The sequence below is a fragment of the Lissotriton helveticus genome, chromosome 5_1 (genome assembly GCF_964261635.1).
Source record: "Lissotriton helveticus chromosome 5_1, aLisHel1.1, whole genome shotgun sequence".
In the NCBI taxonomy this organism is placed as follows: domain Eukaryota; kingdom Metazoa; phylum Chordata; class Amphibia; order Caudata; family Salamandridae; genus Lissotriton; species Lissotriton helveticus.
Window position 1 is genome coordinate 1,385,208,972 of NC_136065.1, and position 27,226 is coordinate 1,385,236,197.

A 27,226-nucleotide genomic window follows, 5' to 3' on the forward strand; every position below is an offset into this window, starting at 1 on the left:
CCCGAAACACGTGTCCAGGGATGGCGAAGATAGCAGAGAATCGAAAGAAGATGCATTGCGGAACACGTAACTGTGAGAAGTTGGCCTGATATGCAGTGCTCACTATTCTAGTGATCACTATGTATCAGTCCAAACAACCCTTATTGATGATTGGTTGTAAGTCAACCTTATAGACCAGCTATCCTAGTAGCATGGATACGAGCAGTCTAAGGCTAAGACTCTAGAGGGCGTGTTAAGCCAGCTGTTTTACCATCACATTACCCCTTGAACACCAAGTGAAAGGACACCACACAAGTTGTTATGAAAATAAACAGATATTTATTTATAACAAGACTACCCTGAACTCTTTATGAGTCAGGGAGCTAAGCACACAACAAAACTCTTACGAAAATACTTTAAGTCGCACAATTTACACAAATGCCCTAGGGGCACGAAAAACCATATACTCAGTAAGTGGAATGCGAACTTGCTAGCAGGTAAGTAATACTTTTCTAGACTCAGGAATCGCTAGTCCTACAATTCTAAACACTGGGATTAGATGCAGGAGGCCTGTGGACGTCGTGTGCAGAGTGGGAACTCTCACGCGTAAGGCGGGAAAAAGTCTATGGAGGCTAGCAGTTGCAAAGTTACTGTTCTCGGGCGAACCCGACTAGGTGGGTCGAAAACAAGAGTGGATCCGAACACTTAGGGTGTTGGACTATGCTGGAGCACCGGAGTACTCAGGTTACCTAGCCCAGGGGCTGCGGCTGCATAGGGTTGAAGTTGCGTCGGAAACCCTCGTTGAAGATCCAGGAGCCTGAAGAAAGAAGTTGCTGGCAGGCGACCAGTGAAGAAGTTCGTGGTGATCCAAGCCTGGATCAGGGAAGAAGAAACCTGTAAGCAGAGGGGACCAAGTTCTGAATCACTAGCCAGTGATTTGAGTGGGCACCAGGATGGCACCGGACGAAGTCACCTCAGCCAGGTGAGTGGGCGCTGCTGGGCTCTGCAGTGTCTCGGACCAGGAGGCGTTTTCGGCAACCAGGATGGAGGTGCGAGCTGTCCCACGAAGGTTCTTGCTGTCGACGTCGCTGGACCCAGGATTGGGCAACAAGTTTTGGCAAATGCAAGGCCCACGCGGTGGACCTAAAATGGCGTCTTGAGTGGACCAGGAGGGTCCAGGGTGCTCCTCTTTTGGAGGGGAGCAAGGGCTAGTCTGGAGCAACCAGACCAGCAGTGTTTGTCGTCATGGAGCGTCGGGAGAGGGCCACTAGCCAACGGGCAAGCGACCTGGACAACGCGGTTGGCAGCAAAGAGCAGAAGGGCCCCACGCAGATCTCGTGGATGCAGGGGGCTGAACTTCGGTGCTGGAGCTGCTCAGGGTCGGGGCTTCTCTTACCCCAAAGCACTCGGTCGAGGGTCACTCGGTGGTCGTGCTGGACAAGCGTCGTGCAGTTCTGAAGATGGCCGGTCCCTCGAGGTCTCGTCGCACCCACGGATCACAGCTGGGCTGATGATGTAGGTTGAGGTCAGAGGTGCCAGGGAAGCCGGTTCTCGTCGTGCTGGAGCAGTCTTGATCCGGAGGAGAGACTGGCAACAAACCGCGATGCTTGGTTGGTGCCTGCTGCTGCAGGGTGACTACTCCTTAGTCACAAGGGAGAATCTTGGGAAGAAGTCTTGAGTTCCTTTCGTGGAAAGTAGTTTCAGGATTCAAAGATGATCTGATTTGGAAGGGGGCCAGTTCCTACCTTTATCCTGCAAAAAGGGGCTTGCACGCGACTAAGTCCTGCCCTATGGGTGGGACTAGGAGGGGGGTGGTTACACCCCTCTCCTTTGGCGGGCTTTCCCCAGGTCAGGGGCTGGAGTGCCCCTGGAACTGGTTCCAGCCGGCCTATGCACAGTGAGCACCGGGGTGCCACTTGCAGTCACCTTCCTCTAAAGCCCTGCCTACCTAGGATACACAAAATCCTGTCTGGGACGGTGCTGGCACCGCCCCTGGCAGGAAACCCTTTGTCCTTGCCTCCTGGGCTGGGAGGACTCCCAGCAGCAGGAGGGCAGACTTGTGTCTCGGTGGCAGCATCCATTTTGTGGAGCTAAGGCTCTGTCTGACTTTAACCGGGGTTACAGGTTACATACATGTCGTGTCCCTCTAGAAGGGTGGAATGCTAACCCCGTCGCCAGAATTGGCGAGGGGTTAGTATTCCAATTCGTATGACACCTTACTCGACATGTTTTGATAAAGCGATACCAGAGTTGGCATATAACCGCGAGGATTATAATGCACTTAAGAGTATATGGTATGCGATATCATGGAAACGGCTACGGGATGGATCCCGAAAGCCGCAGACAGGCTCAGCTCATGCCAGAGCACTATCTCACACGATTCCAAGCACTCTGCCTTCAGGATTGTCAAGGCCTGCCATAGGAGTGACTGGTAGGAGATCTGTGTGTCCATTTAGGTGTAGATATAGGAATACTATATCTACAGCAGAGGGTGAGTACACCACTCTGCCCCAGCTGTCAAGCAGCCAGTTGTGTCTGATTTAGTTAGTCAGCCCAGAGGTGGCATAATACATGCTGCAGCCCCTGGGAGACTTCTGGGTGCACCTCAGCCCTGGGTACAGGGACTTGAGAGGGCCCAGTGCCAATTCAGTACCTGGGTACAATTTGGAGTAGAGAGAACAGCTAGGCTGTGGGTCTGATTAGCAGGCCCACAGCCAGGGAAAGTCGTAAACCAGTGAAGCAAAAAGCAAAAATCTGGGTGATCATAGGATTGCAGACCCTACTCTCCTACATGACCCCCCCCAAACTTTGGGACAATAAACTAACCTTGACCAGGTGAGTCTTCTTGCTCTAAGTGGAAATACCTGGAGAGCCCATCAGCATTGCCATGATCAGTACCAGGTCTGTGCTCCACTGTAAAATCCATCCCCTGTAGGGAAATGGACCACCTAAGTAGTTTGGGGTTTTCACCCTTCATCTGACTTAGCCATAAGAGGGGCTTGTGGTCGGTCTGAACTGTGAAGTGAGTGCCAAACAAGTAGGACCTCAGCTTCTTCAGGGCCCAAACCACAGCAAAGGCCTCCCTCTCAATAGCTGACCAATTTTTCTCTCTGGGGGTTAGCCTTCTGCTAATGAAAGCTATTGGCTGGTCGTTGCCATCAAAATTCAGCTGAGATAGAACAGCTCCCACACCCAACTCAGAAGCATCTGTTTGGACAATGAATGGTTAGGAGAAGTCTGGACTCTTTAGGATAGGTGCTGTGCACATGGCCTGCTCTAGGTCATCGAATGCTTTCTGACAGCTTGCTGTCCACTGAACTTTCTTTGGCATATTTTTACTTGTCAGGTCATTAAGGGGGGTCACTATGGACCCATAATTTCTGACAAATTTCCTATAGTACCCAGTCAGGCCCAAGAAAGCTCGAACCTGAGTCTGGGTGATTGGAGGAGCCCAGTCCTTGATGGCCTGTATCTTACTCTCCAATGGCTGAACCTGGCCTCCACCTACAAGGTGGCCCAGGTATACAACCTGTGTCTGCCCTATCTGGCACTTAGTGGCCTTGATAGTGAGGCCTGCCTTTTGCAGGGCCTCTAACACTTTCCTCAGGTGGACCAGGTGATCCTCCCAGGTGGAGCTAAAGACAGCAATATCATCCAGATATGCTGCACAGAAGTCATCCATCCCAGTGAGAACTTGATTCACCAGCCTTTGGAAGGTGGCAGGTGCATTTTTCAACCCAAAGGGCATTACCACAAACTGATAATGCCCACCAGGGGTAGAAAATGCTGTCTTGGGCCTGGCTTCCTCAGCTAACCTGATTTGCCAATACCCAGCTGTCAGGTCAAATGTGCTTAAGTAGTTGGCAGAAGCCAATCTATCTATAAGTTCATCTGCCCTTGGTATTGGGTGGGCATCAGTCTTAGTGACTGCATTGAGGCCTCTGTAGTCTACGCAAAACCTCATCTCTCTCTTACCACCCTGGGTGTGAGGCTTTGGCACTAGAACTACTGGGCTAGCCCAAGGGCTATCTGAGGGCTCAATGACTCCCAGCTCCAACATTTTCTGCACTTCTGTCTTGATGCAGTCTCTGACATGATCAGGCTGTCTGTAGATTTTACTCTTGACAGGCAGACTGTCTCCAGTGTCCACTTCATGGGTACACCAATCAGTTTGACTGGGTGTCAGAGAGAACATATGTCTGAAGGATTGCAGTACTTGTCTGCAATCCTGTTGCTGATGCTCAGAGAGGCTGCCACAAAAGACAACACCATCTACTGATCCATCATCAGGATTCTGAGTGAGCAGGTCTGGGAGAGGGTCACTCTCTTCCTCCTGTCCTTCATCTGTGGCCATGAAAAAGCTCATGTCCTTCCTGTCGACATATGCCTTGAGCCTGTTCACATGGAGCACCCTGAGGGGGCTCCTGGGGGTTCCAAGGTCCACCAGGTAGGTGACCTCTCCCTTTTGCTCAATGATAATGTGGGGCCCAGACCATTTGTCTTTGAGGGCTGCTGGGGCCACTGGCTCCAGTACCCACACCTTCTGTCCAGGCTGGTACACAGTCAGGACAGCCTTCTGGTCATGCCAAGCTTTTTGGAGTTCTTGGCTGGCCTCTAGGTTTTTAGTTGCCTTCTCCATGTAATCAGCCATCCTGGAGCGGAGACCAAGTACATAGTCCACTATGTTGGTTGCAGGCTTTTTGAGAGGTCTCTCCCATCCATCCTTCACCAAACACAGGGGTCCTCTTACAGGATGCCCATACAGAAGTTCAAAAGGGCTGTAGCCAACCCCCTTCTGTGGGACCTCTCTGTAAGCAAACAAGAGGCAGGGTATCAGGACATCCCATCTACGCCTGAGCTTTTCAGGTAGTCCATGAATCATCCCTTTGAGGGTCCTGTTGAATCTCTCAACAAGCCCATGGCACTGTGGATGATAGGGTGTGGTGAACTTGTAGTTGACACCACATTCCTTCCACATTGCAGTCAGATATCCTGACATGAAGTTTGCACCTCTGTCAGAAACAACCTCCTTAGGGAAGCCCACTCTGGAGAACACTCCAACTAGGGCCCTTGCCACTACAGGTGCTGTAGTGGTCCTAAGTGGAATAGCTTCAGGATACCTGGTGGCATGGTCCACCACCACCAGTATAAACTTGTGCCCTGATGCTGTCTGGGGTTCCATTGGACCAACAATGTCTATCCCCACTCTCTCAAAGGGAACCCCCACCACAGGTAGTGGTATGAGGGGGGCCTTTGTTGTGCCACCTGACTTACCACTGGCTTGGCAAGTGACACAGGAGCGACAAAACTCCTTGGTATTCTCACTCATGTGAGGCCAGTGAAAGTGTGAGACAAGCCTGTCCCAAGTCTTTGTCTGGCCTAAGTGACCTGCAAGGGGAATCTCATGGGCCAAGGTGAGAAGGAAACCTCTCAGAGACAAGGGGATGACCAGCCTCCTGGTTGCACCAGGCTTGGGGTCTCTTGACTCAGAGTACAGGAGTCCATCTTCCCAGTATACCCTATGGGCACCTGTGGCATTCCCTGCAGCCTCAGCAGCAGCCTGCTGTCTGAGGGGTTCAAGGGAAGGGCAGTCTAACTGTGCCTTCCCCAGGTCTTCTCTGGAGGGTCCCCCTGATCCCAGAAACTCAACTTGATCAAGTTCAAGCTCTTTAGGCTCAGTTTCCCTCAGCTCTCTCAGATCAGCCTCCTCAGAGACTTGATCCTCAACTTGGGGCAAGGGGGAAGGCAAATCCTTAACCCTACTGCTCTTCTTCTTGGAAGGTGTCTGGTCCATTCTTCCAGGATCCAGCACCTGTTCAGTGGGGCATCTTCTGGCCTGTGACCTAGTCACAGCAAGCACATGTGCTGGCAAGCCTAACATTTCCATGTGAGTCCTCTGCTCCACTTCTGACCATAGTGATGACTCCAAATCATTGCCCAACAAACAATCCACTGGGAGGTCTGAACTAACCACAACTTTCTTTTGGCCACTTACCCCTCCCCAGGAGAAAGCAACAATCGCCATACTATGACTGGTAGTGACGTTGCTGGCATTGGTCACCAGGAAATCTGTACCTGGCATGATCTGTCCAGGGTCCACAAAGTTAGGTGTCACCATGGTGACACTGGCACAAGTGTCCCTATAGGCCTGAGACATTTTGCCATTTATTAAAGGTGTCTGCCTGTATTTGCCCAAAGTATTGGGACTTACATCAGGGGACATATCCATATCCCCTGTACAGACAAGGACAGCCTGAGTGAGTGTGCCAACTAAGTTGTCAGACTCCTCAGTTCCCAAGGTTAACCCAACTAATCCCTTGGGAGGTGCACTACCACTACTGACTGTACTAGGGGGTGCAGTTGCCTTAGGGGCTGTAGTGGTAGAGGTTTGCCCTCCTCTTTTGGTGCACTCACTAAACCAGTGAGACTTACTTTTACAGTACTGGCACCACCTTTTTGACTGGCCTTCTTGAGTCTTCTTTTTCTGCTGTGAAGCCTGACCCCCACCCTCTTTGGGTTGTTGGGGACCTGTTGAAGACTTCTGGTCATTTTGTTCACTCTTAGTATTACCCTTCTGGTCTGCTTTCTTCTGACCACCCTGGTTCTGGTTCTGGTTCTGCTTGATCCTTGTTCTGACCCATTTGTCTGCCTTCTTTCCCAATTCTTGGGGAGAGGTCAGATCTGAATCAACAAGGTGCTGGTGCAACAACTGGTTCTGACAGTTATTTAAAATTTGTTCTCTCATCATCAGATTATACAATCCTGTGTAATCAGTAACCTTGCTACCCAGCAACCAGCCCTCCAAAGCCTTAGTGGCACTATCCACAAAGTCAGACCAGTCCTGAGACTGAGTTTTCTGGGTGTCTCTGAACAGCAACCTGTACTGCTCAGTGGTTAAACCAAACCCATCGACCAGTGTATTCTTCAGGACCTGGTAATTGTTAGCATCCTCCACTCTTGTAGTGAGGAGCTTATCTCTACCTTTGCCATCAAAGGAGAGCCACAGTATAGCTGCCCACTGACTCTGGGGAATGCCCTGCACAGTGCAGGCCCTCTCCAAAGCAGCCATCCATTTCTGGATGTCATCCCCTTGTTTAAAGGGGGGCACTATCTTTGTCAGGTGTTTAGTATCTAAACCCTTCTCTCTATCTCTTCGGAGATTGCTGCCACCAGTGGGAGTTAACCCACTCATCTGCTGCTCTCTAGCAAAGGCAAGCTTTTCTTTGGCCAGGGCAAGTTCTTCCCTTTCAATCCTCAGAGCAGCCTGTCTCATTCTGGCTTCATGCTCTATTCTCTGAGGGGAAGTCAATCTCCTCTGGGGAGAGTTCCTTCTCCTCTGAGAAGAGGCATTAGAGTGCAGAGATCTATTGGAGTCCCTAGAAAGAGATCTATCTCTCCTAACTCCAAGGTTAGGCCTACTTAGGGTCAGTACTGGGGGTCCCCCAGATCCTAGCCCAAGCAAGTCTAAGTTGGCCCTAGTTAGCCTTCTGACTACCTCAAGACCTTTGTCTGCCTCATCCCCAGAGAGTTCCTCAGGGTCCTCCTCCTCAACTGCATTTACAGTGTTGTGGAGGTCTGGATCCCCAGTGGTACCCTCTAAGGCTGGCATATTCCCATCTAGCTGAGAAATCTTTCTCGCATCATATGTCTCTAAGAGACCTATCAGAAAGGGAACGGTGGGCTTAGACCCCTGTTTCAGTTTCCTGGAGGTACACACTTGTCTCATCTCCTGGAAACTGAGAGCTGCATATCTTGAAGTGACCTGTGGAGGGTCAACTGCCACAAGGGGAGTCTCAGTAGACTCTCCATGGGTAGACATGCTTTTCTAGTGAGGTGTAAGTGGTGCACTTACCTACACTATATGTTTACCTACTGATCCCTTGCTAGAGTTGTAGTTTAGGGTGTGCTAGGCCCTAGGAGCTACAACAGCTGGTTCAGTAGAACTCAGAGTATTCTAAGCTAAGTTATATGTACCTTAGTACTTATGTGATCTTTCAAATGATATTCTTAGGATATGTGTGGTAAAACAACAGCAAGCTCAAATCCCAACCGCTGCTCACCAATGTGAGAAGTTGGCCTGATATGCAGTGCTCACTATTCTAGTGATCACTATGTATCAGTCCAAACAACCCTTATTGATGATTGGTTGTAAGTCAACCTTATAGACCAGCTATCCTAGTAGCATGGATACGAGCAGTCTAAGGCTAAGACTCTAGAGGGCGTGTTAAGCCAGCTGTTTTACCATCACATTACCCCTTGAACACCAAGTGAAAGGACACCACACAAGTTGTTATGAAAATAAACAGATATTTATTTATAACAAGACTACCCTGAACTCTTTATGAGTCAGGGAGCTAAGCACACAACAAAACTCTTACGAAAATACTTTAAGTCGCACAATTTACACAAATGCCCTAGGGGCACGAAAAACCATATACTCAGTAAGTGGAATGCGAACTTGCTAGCAGGTAAGTAATACTTTTCTAGACTCAGGAATCGCTAGGCCTACAATTCTAAACACTGGGATTAGATGCAGGAGGCCTGTGGACGTCGTGTGCAGAGTGGGAACTCTCACGCGTAAGGCGGGAAAAAGTCTATGGAGGCTAGCAGTTGCAAAGTTACTGTTCTTGGGCGAACCCGACTAGGTGGGTCGAAAACAAGAGTGGATCCGAACACTTAGGGTGTTGGACTATGCTGGAGCACCGGAGTACTCAGGTTACCTAGCCCAGGGGCTGCGGCTGCATAGGGTTGAAGTTGCGTCGGAAACCCTCGTTGAAGATCCAGGAGCCTGAAGAAAGAAGTTGCTGGCAGGCGACCAGTGAAGAAGTTCGTGGTGATCCAAGCCTGGATCAGGGAAGAAGAAACCTGTAAGCAGAGGGGACCAAGTTCTGAATCACTAGCCAGTGATTTGAGTGGGCACCAGGATGGCACCGGACGAAGTCACCTCAGCCAGGTGAGTGGGCGCTGCTGGGCTCTGCAGTCTCTCGGACCAGGAGGCGTTGTCGGCGACCAGGATGGAGGTGCGAGCTGTCCCACGAAGGTTCTTGCTGTCGACGTCGCTGGACCCAGGATTGGGCAACAAGTCTTGGCAAATGCAAGGCCCACGCGGTGGACCTAAAATGGCGTCTTGAGTGGACCAGGAGGGTCCAGGGTGCTCCTCTTTTGGAGGGGAGCAAGGGCTAGTCTGGAGCAATCAGACCAGCAGTGTTTGTCGTCGTGGAGCGTCGTGAGAGGGCCACTAGCCAACGGGCAAGCGACCTGGACAACGCGGTTGGCAGCAAAGAGCAGAAGGGCCCCACGCAGATCTCGTGGATGCAGGGGGCTGAACTTTGGTGCTGGAGCTGCTCAGGGTCGGGGCTTCTCTTACCCCAAAGCACTCGGTCGAGGGTCACTCGGTGGTCGTGCTGGACAAGCGTCGTGCAGTTCTGAAGATGGCCGGTCCCTCGAGGTCTCGTCGCACCCACGGATCACAGCTGGGCTGATGATGTAGGTTGAGGTCAGAGGTGCCAGGGAAGCCGGTTCTCGTCGTGCTGGAGCAGTCTTGATCCGGAGGAGAGACTGGCAACAAACCGCGATGCTTGGTTGGTGCCTGCTGCTGCAGGGTGACTACTCCTTAGTCACAAGGGAGAATCTTGGGAAGAAGTCTTGAGTTCCTTTCGTGGAAAGTAGTTTCAGGATTCAAAGATGATCTGATTTGGAAGGGGGCCAGTTCCTACCTTTATCCTGCAAAAAAGGGCTGGCACGCGACTAAGTCCTGCCCTATGGGTGGGACTAGGAGGGGGGTGGTTACACCCCTCTCCTTTGGCGGGCTTTCCCCAGGTCAGGGGCTGGAGTGCCCCTGGAACTGGTTCCAGTCGGCCTATGCACAGTGAGCACCGGGGTGCCACTTGCAGTCACCTTCCTCTAAAGCCCTGCCTACCTAGGATACACAAAATCCTGTCTGGGATGGTGCTGGCACCGCCCCTGGCAGGAAACCCTTTGTCCTTGCCTCCTGGGCTGGGAGGACTCCCAGCAGCAGGAGGGCAGACTTGTGTCTCGGTGGCAGCATCCATTTTGTGGAGCTAAGGCTCTGTCTGACTTTAACCGGGGTTACAGGTTACATACATGTCGTGTCCCTCTAGAAGGGTGGAATGCTAACCCCGTCGCCAGAATTGGCGAGGGGTTAGTATTCCAATTCGTATGACACCTTACTCGACATGTTTTGATAAAGCGATACCAGAGTTGGCATATAACCGCGAGGATTATAATGCACTTAAGAGTATATGGTATGCGATATCATGGAAACGGCTAAGGGATGGATCCCGAAAGCTGCAGACAGGCTCAGCTCATGCCAGAGCACTATCTCACACGATTCCAAGCACTCTGCCTTCAGGATTGTCAAGGCCTGCCATAGGAGTGACTGATAGGAGATCTGTGTGTCCATTTAGGTGTAGATATAGGAATACTATATCTACAGCAGAGGGTGAGTACACCACTCTGCCCCAGCTTTCAAGCAGCCAGTTGTGTCTGATTTAGTTAGTCAGCCCAGAGGTGGCATAATACATGCTGCAGCCCCTGGGAGACTTCTGGGTGCACCTCAGCCCTGGGTACAGGGACTTGAGAGGGCCCAGTGCCAATTCAGTACCTGGATACAATTTGGAGTAGAGAGAACAGCTAGGCTGTGGGTCTGATTAGCAGGCCCACAGCCAGGGAAAGTCGTAAACCAGTGAAGCAAAAAGCAAAAATCTGGGTGATCATAGGATTGCAGACCCTACTCTCCTACAGTAACCACATTGACCACAGTCCTAAGGGGCGATACTGCTGGTGTGTGAGTAGTGTGCGACCCCACCCCCAATTGTAATGTTCAAGCTCCCTCGAGCAGTTGGCTGACGATCCTGGGACCCCGCACCTGCGCGCCTGAGTGGTACTAAACCTGGCAGATATTTGGCAGCCACCGGCAACCCCAGAACACGGCTTATCCCTGCTGACGAGGGGTGATACCCCGAAACACGTGTCCAGGGATGGCGAAGATAGCAGATAATGGAAAGAAGATGCATCGCGGAACACGTAACTACATTGACCACAGTCCTTAGGGGCGATACCACTGGTGTGTGAGTAGTGTGCGACCCCACCCCCAATTGTAATGTTAAAGCTTCCTCGAGCAGTTGGCTAACAGGCCTGGGACCCCGCACCTGCGCGCCTGAGTGGTACTAAACCTGGCAGATATTTGGCAGCCACCGGCAACCCCAGAACACGGCCTATCCCTGCTGACGAGGGGTGATACCCCGAAACACGTATCCAGGGATGGCGAAGATAGCAGATAATCGAAAGAAGATGCATCGCGGAACATGTAACTACATTGACCACAGTCCTTAGGGGCGATACGGCTGGTGTGTGAGTAGTGTGCGACCCCACCCCCAATTGTAATGTTAAAGCTCCCTCGAGCAGTTGGCTGACGAACCTGGGACCCCGCACCTGCGAGCCTGAGTGGTACTAAACCTGGCAGATATTTGGCAGCCACCGGCAACCCCAGAACACGGCCTATCCCTGCTGACGAGGGGTGATACCACGAAACACGTGTCCAGGGATGGCGAAGATTGCAGATAATCGAAGGAAGATGCATGGCGGAACACGTAACTACATTAACCACAGTCCTTAGGGGCGATACCGCTGGTGTGCGAGTAGTGTGCGACCCCACCCCCAATTGTAATGTTAAAGCTCCCTCGAGCAGTTGGCTGACGAGCTTGGGACCCCGCACCTGCGCGCCTGAGTGGTACTAAACCTGGCAGATATTTGGCAGCCACCGACAACCCCAGAACACGGCCTATCCCTGCTGAGGAGGGGTGATACCCCGAAACACGTGTCCAGGGATAGCGAAGATAGCAAATAATCGAAAGAAGAAGTATCGCGGAACACGTAACTACATTGTCCACAGTCCTTAGGGGCGATACCGCTGGTGTGTGAGTAGTGTGCGACCCCACCCCCAATTATAATTTAATACCTGTTTGCATTTTTTGGTGTTATTCAGTCTACGAACGTTCCAAGACATCAATGAAAGCCCAGAAGGCCCAGGCTGTAAGCCTAGCTTAGCCATCGGAGAATCAAGATCAAAATCAGTCTGAGATGCAGCTCCTCCATCGCACCCAAAGAGCATAATAAACAGTGCAACAGTTACAACCAATAGAAATGAACCAAAAACCCATAAACTCCACCCACAACCCAACCTCTTGCAAATCCCCAAGAGGCAAACCCACATAATCAAGTTAAGGCACAAGTACGGTGTACATCTTACTAACACAGTGGGAGAAAAATAAGCAGTTCCAAAATAAACCATAGCGATCAAGAAGTCAAAGGCATTCGCCATGGGGCGCAACAATGCCACGACGGTCAGGCATATCCACAAAACACATTATAGGTGAGTATTATAAATGTATGACAGTTTGCAAAACAGCAGTTTAAGAGAGCATGAAGCAAGGAACAATCAACCGGTCACTCGATCCGAAAAGAGAGTCACCCTGGGACGGAGGGATCGAACTAGGATCGGCAGCAGCGCCAGAACCATTCTTTCTATAACCCTTTCTTGTGCCTCCGTGGGGGAATCAAAAATGCGAAACCGTCCCGCAACTTCCACTTTCAACCTGGCAGGATAGAGCATTCCATATTTGAGGCCAAGATTTCTCAAGGTTGCCTTAACACCATTGTACTTGCGCCGTGCCTCCTGGACCATGAAGGTGAAATCGGGAAAAAAAGACAATTTGCTACCTTGCCATTGGATCTCGCCCCGCTCAAGAGACGCTCGAAAAGTAGCGTCCTGATCTTGAAAATTCATGAGTCTTGCAATGATGGGACGTGGAGGCAGACCAGGACGGGGGCGGGGACCCAGGGATATATGGGCCCGCTCCACAACAAAACCCTGAGCGAACGCATCTTTGCCAAACAACTTAATTAGCAATGTTTCCACAAAAATGTCCATACGACCAGTGGAAGTAGTCTCTGCCACGCCAAGAATGCGAATATTATTACGTCGGTTACGGGCCTCTAGGTCCTCGTTCTTGATGGCCACGTCCTTGAGGATTTTCTCCATGCACTCCAGTCGTTTCAGCGAAGTCGAAGCGCTGTCTTCTATATCCGAGATTCTAGACTCCATCACATCCAAACGCCGGTCGTGGATCTGCACTTTAGACCCCATCTCCGCCAATTTTTGGTCGAGGCTGTCAAAGCGGCTGTCTAGCGACTTAAAGCCGGAAATCATCTCGCTCATCATAGCCGTGACTAAAGCAGCCGCACCGTTCTGGTCGTTGGGAGTCCACAGTGGAGGGGGAGCCTCCGAGGTGGAGTAAGAAGTTTTGTCGAAGCTTAGCTTTCGTTGATTAGGGTCTCTCTTCCCCATAGTGCGATTCAGGAGGAGTGAGGTGGTGGCAGAGAGGTAAAATTGCAGCCAAGAAACACTCACGTGAATCGGGGAACCAGGTCAAGCAAAGGAACACCCAAGGACTCAAACGGAGGACAGGCAGAGTGAGCGTGGTAAACACAAACACCAGGGTAGGCGCCACGACAGCGCTCGTATTGGAGGAGGTAGGCACCAAGAATAAAGTTTGTGTAGATGGAATAGTGTGGCTGAACAATGGCGGGGACTTCGAGTTGCGCCGCCAAGAGCAGAGGAGTGGTGGAGGGTCGAGTTGTCTGCTTGCAAGGCATATGATGTGGATCTCTTGTTGGCAGCCAGGGAGATGGTTGCGGGGTCACCGCATCCCAATTTAGACAGTCACTGGTGCCACCTGTGTGCGTGGCTGTCGCCCGGCTCGTGTGTTGGCGGAGAGAGCACAGGCAGTGTAGGCGGCAGGGCAGGGTGGTATCAACAATCCCAGGTGCAGTGTGGAGGCTGCCGGATCTTTCCTTCTCGGCACGTCGCACTCGGTAGCAGTGCTGGCAGAGGGGGGCGGGGGGGGCAACGAGTTCCGGTGGAGCCGCCGATAGGCAAGGGTGAGCGTGATTGCAGTAGGGCCCGCCGTACCCGACGCGCCCAACCGCGAACCGCAGAGTCCCCGTCCCAGCACCCCCGGCCGAACGCCGCAGCCCAGAAATCCAGGCCCCGGCACGCAGAAGGCCGGGAGGCCGAGAGCACGTCCCGGTAATCGGGACCCAGACAGGAGCAGCCGCGAAAGGGGCGAGGGGGAGGGGGGATAAGCCCCGGGACCCACGAGACAGCACGCCGGGCAGCGCAGACCCCACAAAAGCAGCACTCACCACGAAGCCCGGCGCAGCTTGGTTCTTCCGAGGAGAGGGCGGGCTGGCACTCAGTCCCCTCCGTCGTACTCGATCCCCCCGTCACCACAAATGTCCAGTGGGGCTCCGGGAAGCAGGGTTGGGTGTTCTTGCAGGATGGAGGAAGTCTGCTGAGCGCAGGATGGCAGTTAGACCATGGCAAAATGTATTTTAGGAAGCCCGACCGGCGGAGCTTCATGCAGAGGCAGCCATCTTGGTGGCCTCCGTGGCCACGCCCCCCACAAAGACATCCTTTAACACTTTAGAAACATCTCATTTACCTGGGGAGGCGGGTGGCTTATGACTTTGATGAGGATACCCCTGGAAGAGAACTAGGATTACAGGTAAGTAACTTATCCTTCTCTTCCAGGGGATCCTCATCAATAGTCATAAGCACTGAATAGAATAGCAAGCCCATCAACCACTTGCAGGTAAATGAGAGTAAAAAGACCCAACAAAAAATAACAGCCGAAATCAGCTGTTGAACAGATTCCGCAAGGAGGCCTGGCCTACTTGAGTTTCTGCTCTGGTGTCTGACTCCAGACAGTAGTGCCTCGTAAATGTATGGACGGACCTCCAAGTTGCCACCTTACAGATTTCAGACATGGGCACATTATGAAGAAAAGCAGTAGTAGCCACTTTTCCTCTGGTAGAATGCGCTTTGGGAGTAAAGCTCAGGGGCTTCTGCGCTAATTGATAAGCAAGCTTGATACATGCAACTATCCATCTGGAGATGGAACGCTTTGAAGCTGCCAAACCAGTTCTGATCGACCAGTAGTTAACAAATAGTTGATCAGATTTTCTTATAGATCTGGACCGATCCAGATGGAATTTTAAAACCCTTTTCAGGTTCAGAGAATGCAAAGCCCTCTCAGCTGGAGTGGAGGGATTGGAAAAAAAGGTGGGTAGAGAGATGGTCTGATTCACATGAAAATCTGGAAGGAAAGAGGGATGCGTCCTCAACACAACCCTGTTAAGATGGAAAACTGTATAAGGTTTGTTAGAGCAGAGAGCCTGTATTTCGCTCACTCTGCAAGCTGACATGATCGCTACCAAGAAAGATGCTGTAAGGTTGCTTTGTGTATGGGTTCAAAAGGCAGACCCATCAATTTTGATAGCACCAGGTTTAGCTCCCAGGGTGGTGAAGGAGGCCGGATCCGGAGGGTAGACCTTCTTTAAACGCTGCAAAAAATCCTTAACAGCCTGTAACTGGAAAAAGGAAGGTTGAGAAGGTGAACGAACGTCTAAATGCAGTTATAGCTGCTAAATGCACCTTAATGGAAGAAAACTTCAACCATGCTTTAGCCAGATAAAGTAGGTAAGGAAGGAGGACTTTTTCCTGACCCTTGGTTGGATAACAATTGTTCTGCATACACCACATGTAAAACCGTTTCCACTTGCATGCATATGAATGCCTCGTGGACAGTCTTCTTGCTTCCTTCAAGATGGACATGCAGTCCTGCAGTAGGCCTAGGTGGCCATACTGGAGGACCTCAGGAGCCATGCTGCTAAGTTCAGTAAGGGAAGGTTAGGGTGATGAACCCTCCCGTTCATCTTGGACAGCAGGTCCGGTCTGCACAGCAGCTTCTCGTGAGGGCACTCTGATAGGTGCAGCCATTGTCTCGGCCAGTCCGGGGCAATTAGCATCATCCTCGTGCATGAATGGAACAGCGGAAGGGGTGGAAAGGCGTACACAAATGCCCCTGACCAGTCTATCAAAAGGGCATTTCCTTTCGATCCTGGTCAGTAAAACCGTGAGGCGAAGTCTCGGCATTTGGTATTTTCGTCGTCCACGAAGAGGTCAATGGTGGGACGACCCCATGACTGGAAGATGTCTTCGACAACCTCGTCGTTGAGAACCAAGTCTTCTCTGTCTTCGAAGTGACGGCTGAGCGCATCTGCTCTCACATTCAGTTCTCCCGGCAGGCGGACAGCTGTGACTGACAGATTCTGAGCCAGGAGCCAATGCCAGAGTGTTTAAGCCTCCAGGGAAAGTGTGCGTGAGCGAGTTCCCCCGTTTGTTCAGGTAGTACATGGTGTTGGTGTTGACCGTCTCTACTAATACTGAGGTTGCCTGAATTGAGGGAAGGAAAGCCTTGAGGGCTAGGTGAACTGTTCTCAGCTCTAACATGTTGATGTGGTAAGATCGCTCTTTTGGAGACCACAGTCCTCGAGTCTGGAGAGGTCCCATGTGGGCCCCCCAACCTGGCAGCGAGGCATCCGTGATCAGTGTCTGAGCAGGCGGAGATTGATGGAAAGGAATTCAGACTTACATATTTAGTTTTCACATCCACCAAGGTAAGGACGCTCGTGCCGCGTTTGATAGACTTATTTTATTGTCCCAGCGAGATGTCTGCTGGTCCCACTTGTCCTCCAGATCCTGCTCAAGACGATGCATTCGTAGTCTGGCATTGGGAACCAGGAAGATGCAAGATGCCATCAACCCTAGCAGGGAGGCAATCCGACGCACAGGCAGTTTTCTGTTGTGCAGAACCAGCTGGCATTTCTGTACGAGGGAACACTGTCTCTCCTCCGAAGGAAACACTTTTCGTAGTGCGGAGTCTAGCAGAGCTCCTAAGAAATGTATTTTCTGCATTGGCTGTGAAGTTAACTTGGTGAAATTCACATGCAGGCCCAGCCGGTGACAGCTCGAGACAGCTCAAGAAATTACTCCTTACGCTGTCTGGGGAAGGGCCTTTCAACAGCCAGTCGACCAAGTACGGGTACACGAAGACGCCCCTGCGGCGCAGTGTGGCTGCCACCACCGCCATGCACTTCGTGAACACTCTGGGGGCTGACTTCAACCCGAAGGGTAGAATTTTGAACTGGTAATGAGCGGATTCCACCAGGAATCGCAGGTATTGTCTGTAATGCTGATTGATCGGGACATGAAAGTATGCATCTTGTAGATCCGGCGAACACATCCAATCCCCCTGTCTGAGATGTGAATATATTTGATGGAGAGCCAACATGCAAAACTTCTCCTTTTTGATGGATAGGTTGAGTGTCCGCAAGTCCAGAATGGGTCTGTACTCTGCCTTTTGGCCCTTTTTCTTTACCAAGAAGTATCTTGAGTAAACCCCTTTCCCTCTTTGAGATACAGGTACCCTCTCGATGGCTGACTTTCTGAGAAGGGTGGTAACCTCTTTCTGCAAGAGTTTTAACTGGTGACACGATGGTGGAACTGGAGGGACTTAGGGGGGACGGTGTTGAAAACGTAGAGAGTACCCACTCTGCAGCGTAGCTAACACCCACCGATCCTTTGGGATAGCTCGCCACTCTTCGAGATGATTTGCGATACTTCCCCCCACTGGAGTGGTGAACGGCGACGGGGGAAGTGAGTACTCATTGCTTTGACTGCGTCTTGGCGGAGTTGTTGCCTTGACGCTGGTTTCCATCTCCTTTGGAGGGACGTCTGCCCCGATACTGCGATCTTTGTTGGCCTTGCTGATCCTGATTTTTCTGCCAATGAGGGGTTTGACCACTCTGTTGGGAGGATCGCCGATTGCAAGGGCGGATTCTCCTACGGAATTCCCTTTTCTTTTCAAGGCCCACAGCCTTCAGCGTGTCCAGTTCCGTTTTCATCGGTGCCGTCTCTTCATCCGTGTGAGCCCCAAACAAAGAGGAACCGCAGAACGGCGGAAGATTGAGGATGCATGACTGCGCTTCAGGCTTGAACGCTGTAAGTCCTAGCGAAGATGTTCTTCTTGCGCATACCCCATGAACATAAGCATGTGGCGAAAGGGTAGCTACATCCGCGGCAGCACTGATGACCTGGTTAGACACCTGACTGCCCTCTGTTGGGATTTCGTCAAAGTCCTTGCGTTCTTCCTGTGGCCCCTTTTCAGTGAATCTCTGTAGTGAGTCCCACAGAGATCTGTCGTAGCGGCCCAGGAGCGCCGCTTCTTTGGAGACATTCAACATGGAGGCCGAAGTGCCACAAACGTTCCTTCCCCAGGAATCCAGCGTCTTACTCTCCTTGTCTGGTGGGACAGTGGAGGAGGATGCAACAGCTTGGTTCTTCTTTGCCGCAGCAATTATGACTGAATCTGGGGGAGGGTCAGCTCTGAGGAAGACTGGATCGTCCTCTGGTGAATGGTACTTTTTTAAGATTCTCGCTGGAGCGGTCTTAACACTCCCTGGCGTGAGAAAGATGTCCATCACTGGCTCTATGAGGCCTGGTCACAGTGAAAAGTAACTTCCTAGGCAATCATACAGATAAAAAGCAAATGCTAAATGTGTGTCTCTAGTCAATGTAACCACAATTAACAATAACAGGAAAGGATAAAAAAAATGTTAAAAAAAATATATCTTTTATTCATTTATTCATTAATTACATGTAAATTGTGCAAATACCTACATAGTATTATTCTATACACATATGCAGTAAAAACCATTCAGATAATAAAAATCCATATTTTACAAGAAAGAAAGTAGACAATTCTGTGGCAAGACTGTTTACTTTTCGACGCGCGTTTCGGTGTGAGTTACGCCTTCGTCAGGAAAAAGCCACAATTCCTGCACTCCAGAGTTGGATTGCCAGAGTTCCGTAGAAATTATAATATCACAATCGGGTAGGTACCTTATTTATTATGTACCGATCCAAGTAGGGTGTCTCTATTGTAAATCAGTTCGAATGGTAGATTAAAATTCCTTTTTGTAGTATGGACATAACTGACTGGATTGGATAATCCGATCTCAATGAACGGTAAGAAGCTGATACAAAGAAAAACGTAATAACTGTGTCAAGCAAGGATGGCAGACATGAATCGCGTAGATGGCGAACATTAGGAGGAATTGATATATCCTTAGTAAAAGTTTCTTTTAGATGCGGGACCTTCTTCTGAGGTGTAGTGGCCTGTCCCTCAACGATGAATGGAAAATGAAACCTGGTACCAAGGGGAGCAGAGGTTTAGATGCTGCTCTTTGGTGTAGAGTCTCAAAAATCACAGAGGACTTGCTTTGACGAGTTGGCATAGGGATACCCAGCTTTACAACCCCTCTGCCAAGAATGTCCTAAGAAGTGTAGACGTCGTCCACCGGAGAGACCCTTGACGGTGGACTGTCGGTCAACGTCGGCGAGTAGTTTCTATGGGATGGAAGAAGAGGACGGAGTCGGGGATCTGTGAGCTCTGCTCCTGCTTCTTGATCTAGACCTTCTACTGTGGGAGTGCACAGGGGTGCGGCTGCGAATTCTGGCTCTTGAAGCCGATCGCTGTTTATCCGCTGCTTGAATTAAACGAGCCAACAGGAGATCCGTGCTGAGGGCTCGAGTAATGCTGCGCAGCGGTGTCCTTGTCAGTAGCCCAGTGATGCAAAGGCCTGTACCATCATGGTGACAAATGGATGGAAGGCAATCTGCGCCTCTCTCTTCCCTGAGGAGACTGTTCAGGAGGAGGGAGGTTCACCTCTTCATGTACTGACCTTGTTGGGGAATCTTGGTGACCCCCTGACACTGGACTGCTGGACGTCGAGATCCCCACTTCCGGGGATCTGGACGCTGACCCTCATGAGAACTGGGGGTGCCTGAAGGTGACAACGACAGGCTCACTGAAGGTGAGGCGTCTCCAGAAGGGCGCTTTGACGTTGATCTGGAGCGTCTGTGCGCCGACTGCCCTCTCAACGGTGACGTATGCCTTGAAGTTGACTTTCTTCACTTAGAAGGTGGAATTGATACTGCAGCAGAATGTCCTCTCGACATCGAGCATCTCTCCGACGCTCTTGCAGTGTCATGCATCGACGTTCTCTGCACCCTCTCAGAAGATTTCTGCCTCAACGTCGACTGGCGTTGGGCTGCCGGCGACGGAGATCTCGGTCTTGACGCCGAAGATCCATGTACGGATCTCGGCGGTGTTGTCTGTTTCGACGTTGATGAATGATGGATCGACGTCGCAGAGCCTTGTCCTGACGTCTGCTTCGACGTTGAAGGAGATGTCCTTTGTCTCGACGCCAAAGATTGTTGGATTGATCTCGGCGGAGACATGTGCCTCGACGTTGAGCGCTGATGATGAGGCGACGACGGAGTGATGTGTCTCGACGTCGATGATGAGACGACGACGGAGTGATGTGCTTCGACGTCGATCGCCGTTGATGATGCGACGACGGAGCGCTGTGCCTCGACGTCGATTGCCGATGCGACAACGGAGTGATCTGCCTCGACATGGAACACTCAACCGGCGCCGACGGAGACCTGTCTCTCGACATTGAGGGCCACCTGGTTGACGTCAACGGAGGACCTGTTACCTTCGTCAACAATGATTTCGTTGTCACATGATGATGTGCCAGCATCACCGAAGTCTTCGACGCCAATTTCTTTGACGTCGGCAGCTTCGACGTCGATCCCGACGCCGACGGAGAACAGATCGGGACTTTTCCTCTCGACGTCGACCGAGTTCTCCTATTGTGCTGCTTCACAGGAGACCTACCTCTTTCAGAGAGGCCATAAAGACGAATCCTCTCCCTGTCCTTGATGGTCCTTCTTAACAACTTCTTACAACGTGGCAGTTGTCAGAAGAGTGAGTCTCAGGGAGGCAGAGAATACACACAGGATGTGTATCTGTTCTGGCCTTCTTCTTGCCACAGGAAGGGCAAAGGTCCAATAAAGAAGGCATTTTTAACAAAAATTAACCTTTTCTGTCATACAAAAAAGGTGTTACTTGCACTCTAAGACCAAAAGACGTCGAGTGAAAGTAGAAAAAAACTAGATTTCATTGAGATATTTTTGACAGAAAGTCAAAGAAAGCAAGAGCTGAAAATCCAGGGTCCTGACTGAAGGAGCCGGAAAGAATAATAGACCTAGCTGTCACCCCTGAGGCATGATGGGAAGCTAGGGGTCATGGCTGCCTTAAAGGCATGATGAACGTTTTTGTTGAAAATTCTTTCATTTTCTATGCTGTTGGTTTGCAATGCAGCCTGTAGGCTAACAATGTCTACTTTATTTGCAGTTTTTACTCTTTATGAGTACTATGCTCATTAAAAAACAGAGTTCAAGTGCTACTTGCACTCTTGTGTTTTTATATATATATGCAAATATAGTCTTTATGTGTGTAATTACATTGTTAAGCCTCCTATTGAGAGCTGCATTGGTATGAGAAAAAATGATATAAGTATATACATATACATATATGTAGAGCTGTATATATGTGATTTCCATATATAATTATTGTATTATTTCCCGGGTCCCCGCACATGGGCGGGAATATTCAGTGCTTATGACTTTGAGGAGGATCCCCTGGAAGAGAATGTAAATGTTGCTATATTTGCAACCGGGTGCTAAATCAGCTTCAAACACCTACTACCTAGAGGTGCTAGCTGCACATTTAAAGCTAACATGCATATCACTAAACACAACAAAAGAAGCTATTGCAGCACACCATATCACCTAGATACCTTAAATGTCCACAAACAATACTGGACATGAGTTAAATAAATTCCATAGTCTAGTCAGTCTCCACACGATGAGGTTGATACAGTAAAACAAATAATAGCTTTCAAAATAATTAAATAAGATCATCAATAGTAATTCCTTGTCTCTTTTATTAATGTCCAAAGAATATTTCCACACTACGGGTATTGACTCTATACTCAGCAAGGCTAAGCCAAATAACAATGATCAAACAACACAATTGCCAGTGCTGAAGATAAGGATTTGTATACTATTTTTCAAAAAATGGTTGTTATGAACATAACATAATAACCTGCTTTAGAGATTGCAAAAAAAGGAATTTTTATTGCTATTTTTTAGACATCATTAAATTTTGAACACATGATTATTTTGTGCATGAAAATACAAATGAAACATACAGACTATGTACATTTATATACAATACAGTTCAAATACACAAAACATTATAGCACGCTACACATTCCCACACTCTTGGCCATCCATTCATACCATACGACTTCATAAAAGCATACACACGGGTTACGGTGTCAACGACACTGTAAATATACAAAATAAACCAACGTTTTTTTTGTTCAAATTATAATTTTTCGATGTTCTAATTAGAGGAAAATCCTCACGCTATTTACAAACATGATTACAGTCCAATGTTTAAAGTGACCCGGAACCCGGTCGGTCGACGCGTTTCAAACCCAACTAAGTGATAGGGTTCTCCTCAGGACCAATAATCTCACTAGAAAAGAAAGAAACACTACTTTTAGATTTTATACTCCAAAAATGAATCTGAGGCCACTTTCTGTCTTACAACCTGCTACCCTCTTCCTACCTTAAATCTTGGGTCAAGGCTCAAAAACCTGTATGTCGCAAAAAGTTGCAATTCCACACTCGCACCAGGAAGGAGCTAGAGAGAAAAGTAAAGTAAACCATTTTTAGACGAACCATTCCACAGTTACCCATTCATAAAACACTCGTTGTTAGGCCCTAAACAGTTGATCCACTTACCCGCTCCAAAAAGCGGCTTCCTGCCTGATAACACCATTTTCAGTCAATACGCTATGAGGCTGTCCTTGTTTCCCATAGCCGCCAATGCGGGTACTTAGTTTTCTTCCAGTGACTACGGAGGGAAAGGGGGTGTGTCAGACTATGTATATAAACCATTCTGACTCCCTATTTTGCGCTGCAGTCCTCCTTGCTTACCATAACACTCGGCGATTTCCGTCCTCCAAATGTGCTCAAAGTCCTTCCTTCGGTGTTCGAATCGTTGTGTTTCCAGCATAGGCTGTTTCCTGTATATTGCCCAATATCCGGATAATGGTGTTGGGAAATGTAGTCTACCAACATATTTTTCGTCCCCGTGCGCAGTGAAAGGATTGAACTACTAGAGTTCAGTGAGTGGTGGCATAAACTACTTCCTGTATATTTGCCCAATATCCGGTTGGCGGTTCTGGGAAATGTAGTTTACCTACGTATTTTTTGTTTCCCCGGGTGCAGTGGAAAGGAAAAGTCTATCTGTTGTACGTGACGTCTGGGGTTCAATGAGTAGTGGCGGTGGCTCTGATCATATACGCAACTTGCAGTGCTTAAAACCCAACCGCTGCAATTGACATCGAAAATATAGAGAGAATCTCTATGTACTAGATTTGTACATTTCTGAAATTTCATTTAGCCCCCTTGTCGCAGTGTTGAATTTCATAATTAACAGTGCTTCACGTTGGCTTAGTCGTGCATCCAAATCACCTCCTCGAGGGTCCTTCTCTATTTTGGATAGAACTATCCATCTTAGATCATTTTGGGCATGATTCTTAGTCACCCAATGATTTACTAAGGGTGCATTTTCGACTGACCTTCGAATTCTTGATTTGTGCTGCGTTATTCTTTGTCTTACTTCTTGAGTTGTTTTCCCTATGTATAACATAGGGCATGGACAGATAATCGCATAAACAACATTCCTGGTCTTACAGTTGGTGAAGATCTCGTGTTTCCAATGAATGTTTTCAAATGAAAAAATTGAACTTTCAATTGTTTCTTCGCAGCATGTGCATGTGCCACATTTATGATGTCCTGTCGCCGGTGGCAGTCCAAAAAGACTTCTCAGTGTGGGTGCTTTTTCGATGGGAAGGGCTGCTCGTACAATGTGGTTGGCCACACTTTTCTCTTTTTTGTAGGCAAACAGAGGAGGGGCTGTGAACTCATCATGCAAATCTTTAAGCAAGTGCCAGTTAGACGTTATCAATTTTTTGAGTTGATGAGCTGCAGGGCAGAACGTTGTCACGCAAACCAATCTTTTGAGTTCCGGTTTGACTTTTTTCTCCAATAAAGTCTCCCGTGGAGTCCACCAAGCTCTTTTGAGAGAATTTTTTAGAAGCTTTTTTGGATATCCTCTTTGAATAAGGCGGTCCTTAAGTTGGAAAGCATGTTCAAAATAATCCTCCTTTCCCGAGCAATTTCTGCGAATTCTTAAAAATTGCCCCGAACGGTAGGACATTCTTCCATGTCGCAGCACGGCAAATGTTTTCAAGCGTCATCCCTGCAAACAAAGCTGCAGATGCTGCCACAGCTCTTGTGGAATGAGATCGAACAGACCATGTCAATGGTCGTTTATTGATGTGACAGAACTGGATGGCATAGGCTATCCATCTAGAAAACGTAGCTTTAGTGACCGCTATACCCAATGTAATCTGGCCATAAGTCACAAACAGATGATCTGATTTTCTAAAAGTCTTGGTTCTCTGGAGTAGAAGTTTAAGCATCTTGTGATGTCAAAAGAATGCAATGTTCTGTCCGCTGGGGTTGAAGGATTTGGAAAGAAAACATGCATGTCCTTAATCTTACCGGTTCGTTAGAATGAAATTGTGTCGGTACCCTAGAAATGAACCCAGGATTCGACCAAAGGGTGACATAGTTCCGAGGAAATTGTAAGGAGGAGGTGTTCCTTATAGTGAAAGCTTAGATTTCACGAACCCTTTTCTCCGAAGTAAGAACCAGTAAATGGGCAACCTTCCAGGTGAGGAATCTGAGAGCTGGTTTATGGATCAGCTCAAATGTACACTGCATTAACCGCACTAGCAATGCAGAGTGCTCACTCTGGGAGGGTGCTCGCACTGGAGAGAAAGGCTCGGAAAAGCCCTTTCATAAACTGTCTGACAAGCGCCGAAGAGCAGAAAAAAGAAAAAATTTAACATTTCCTAATTCTGGAAAGAGCAGCAAGACGCATTTTGTTTGTTGAAGAAAAAACTAAGCCGAGACTTGGCTAGAAGAGCAGATAATGGAGAACTTGTTCTGCAGTAACTGTAATTGAGTGAATTGCTATCATCTCACACTAACCGCAAAATCGCTTCCATTTGAGGCGATAAGCCTTGATTGCGCCTCAGGCACGAGAATCGGCCAAAATTTCACAACAGTTCTTTGAAACGTTGATGCCCTTGAACTCTAACAAATGATAAGCTGTGCGTGCAATAGTAATGACTGTGGATCCGGACGAACCACTTGATCTTCGTACCCTGACAATATCGTAGGCCCAAGCCGCAGCCGAATGGGCTTGTCTATAAACAATAGCAGAAGTTCTGAGAACCAATATTGACCAACGGTGTGCAATCGGAATCAGATGGTAACCTTGCAGCTTCATCTTACAGAACACCTTCGGAACCAATGGTATTGGGGGAAAACTCATACGCACAAACCCCTGACCCTTGCATGGACAGGGCATTCCCTCTTGATTCCTGTTAAGGAAACCTGCTGGCATAAGATCGGCCGTCCTTGTTCTCTCTGAATGCAAATGGATCCCGTGCCAGATTAACCCAAACTTGGAAAACTGGGTTCACCTGTCCCTTTTCCGGCGTCCACTCGTGACAGTCCGACTGAGACATGCTCAGAGCATTGTGGAGAGCCCTGACGTGTTCGGCTCTCAAGACATCTTGTGCAATGCAACTCCTTCGCACAATTCCTGAACCTCTTGCGAGAGTATAGCAGATGTAGTTTCTCCTTGTGTATTGATACAAGACATGCGGATGGTGTTTGCGGTCTGTACTGGCACAGACAAACCCTCAATCCTCAAGCGAAATGCTTGGGGGAACAGAACAGCAATGTGGAGCTCAAGCCTGTTGATCTGCTGTTGTCGTTGTCTTTGAGACTATGTTCCTTGAATTCTGCAAATCCTGCCGATGACCTCCCCATCCTTCCATGGAGGCATCAATCGTTAAAACAAACCCTGGAATGGTTTGCAGGAACGTGCGACCCTGGGCAATATTCTCTCTCTGCGACCAGCAATGTACAGGATTGATCATGCACGGCGTAACCTTGATGGTATCGTCGAACGAACCCATTGGTTATTGATCTTCAAACTGTAGTTCTATCTGAAAAGGTGTCATTTTGAGCCATGCTAATGGTATGAGATGTATCGCTGAAGAGCACATCTTCAGGAACGAAACAAACATTTGAACTGAAACTGACCTTATGAAGTTAACCTTGCCCATTTTTGAAAACACAACTGGTGGTCGTGTGACCAGAATGCTTTGTTGTGGATTGTGTCTAAACCTGCTCCGAGAAAATACATTTACTTGGAGAGGGCCTAACTGCAATATGCTGTCGTTGAGAATCAGCCCCAGAGAAAAAATGAGATGGGTACATCTACTGTGGCAATCCTGATTTCGTGTTCAGAAGGACCTTTAAGCAGCCAATCGTCTAGACAGGGGAACACATGCATTCCTCAAGATCTCAATGTTGCTGCCACTAGTACCAAGTACTTCGTGAAAGGCTCTTGGTGACGACTCAGTCCAAACGGGAGCACTACGCACCTATAATGGGCGTCAGCCGCATGAAAGCGAAAATATGCGTGCTGTTTGGGGTGGACAAGTATGTGGAAATTCGCACCCTCTCCATCCAGAGAAGCCATAAAATATCCTTTGTTTAAATAACATAATTGTTGTGAAATCGAGGGGGAGGGGGACCCCTGGGCGGAGTAGTATATGGCTGATTGATGAATTCCAGGGAGTGGCCATTGGTTACTAGGTTTAGAACACATTGGTCCGATATAGTTCCTTGTTGCTTGGAAACAAAAACCTGAAACCTTCGGGACCACGCGAGAAAAGGATAAAATGATTGGAACCTTGTGGTGATCATGGCCTCCTGTTAGTGTCTCAGTCTGGATACTTAAATCTCGTTCGTGACGGGAGAAAGTAGACAGACTATCTACGGAAAGATGCCTGGCTGCAAGGCTGTACTGAGATTGATACTGTTCATCCGATTGGTTTTGGTATCTTCTTCTTGAAGAAAACCCCTTTATCACGCTTCTCTGAAAGATCCGCGCCCATATTAAAGGGTGCTTAATGATCGTGCATTATCAGTGCCCGGTTTTATAAATAAGGGGGCGTCATTCAAATGTTTATCAAACCGACAACTCATCATCATAGGCCATGCCTAGAAACTTCGCTCAGGGCTGAAGGTAGCGGCTTTAAGCCATTCCTGGCGTGCACCTTCCAACAGAATCTTTCCTGCATCCCGCTTTCGGTCCTCAGGAATGAGGTCATTGAAATTCGCCATGTCCAACCACATTGGACGATCATAGAAACCGATCAAGGATAAAAGATTGTCAGCTCTACTAGA

The 27,226-nt window shown here is 49.0% G+C and overlaps 1 protein-coding gene and 1 long non-coding RNA gene across 2 annotated transcripts in view; both read right to left on the reverse strand.

Moving 5' to 3' along the window:
* The window catches only part of SLC26A8 (solute carrier family 26 member 8), a 3,758,415-nt gene that overhangs the window by 3,673,900 nt on the left and 57,289 nt on the right, over positions 1-27,226 (reverse strand). The gene's annotated exons all lie outside the window — the stretch shown is intronic.
* Positions 21,944-22,720, reverse strand: LOC144753635 (uncharacterized). Its single transcript, XR_013594443.1, has 3 exons — positions 22,628-22,720; positions 22,452-22,526; positions 21,944-22,358 (listed from the first exon to the last, which is right to left on the reverse strand). It is a non-coding gene; the product is annotated as an uncharacterized LOC144753635 (long non-coding RNA).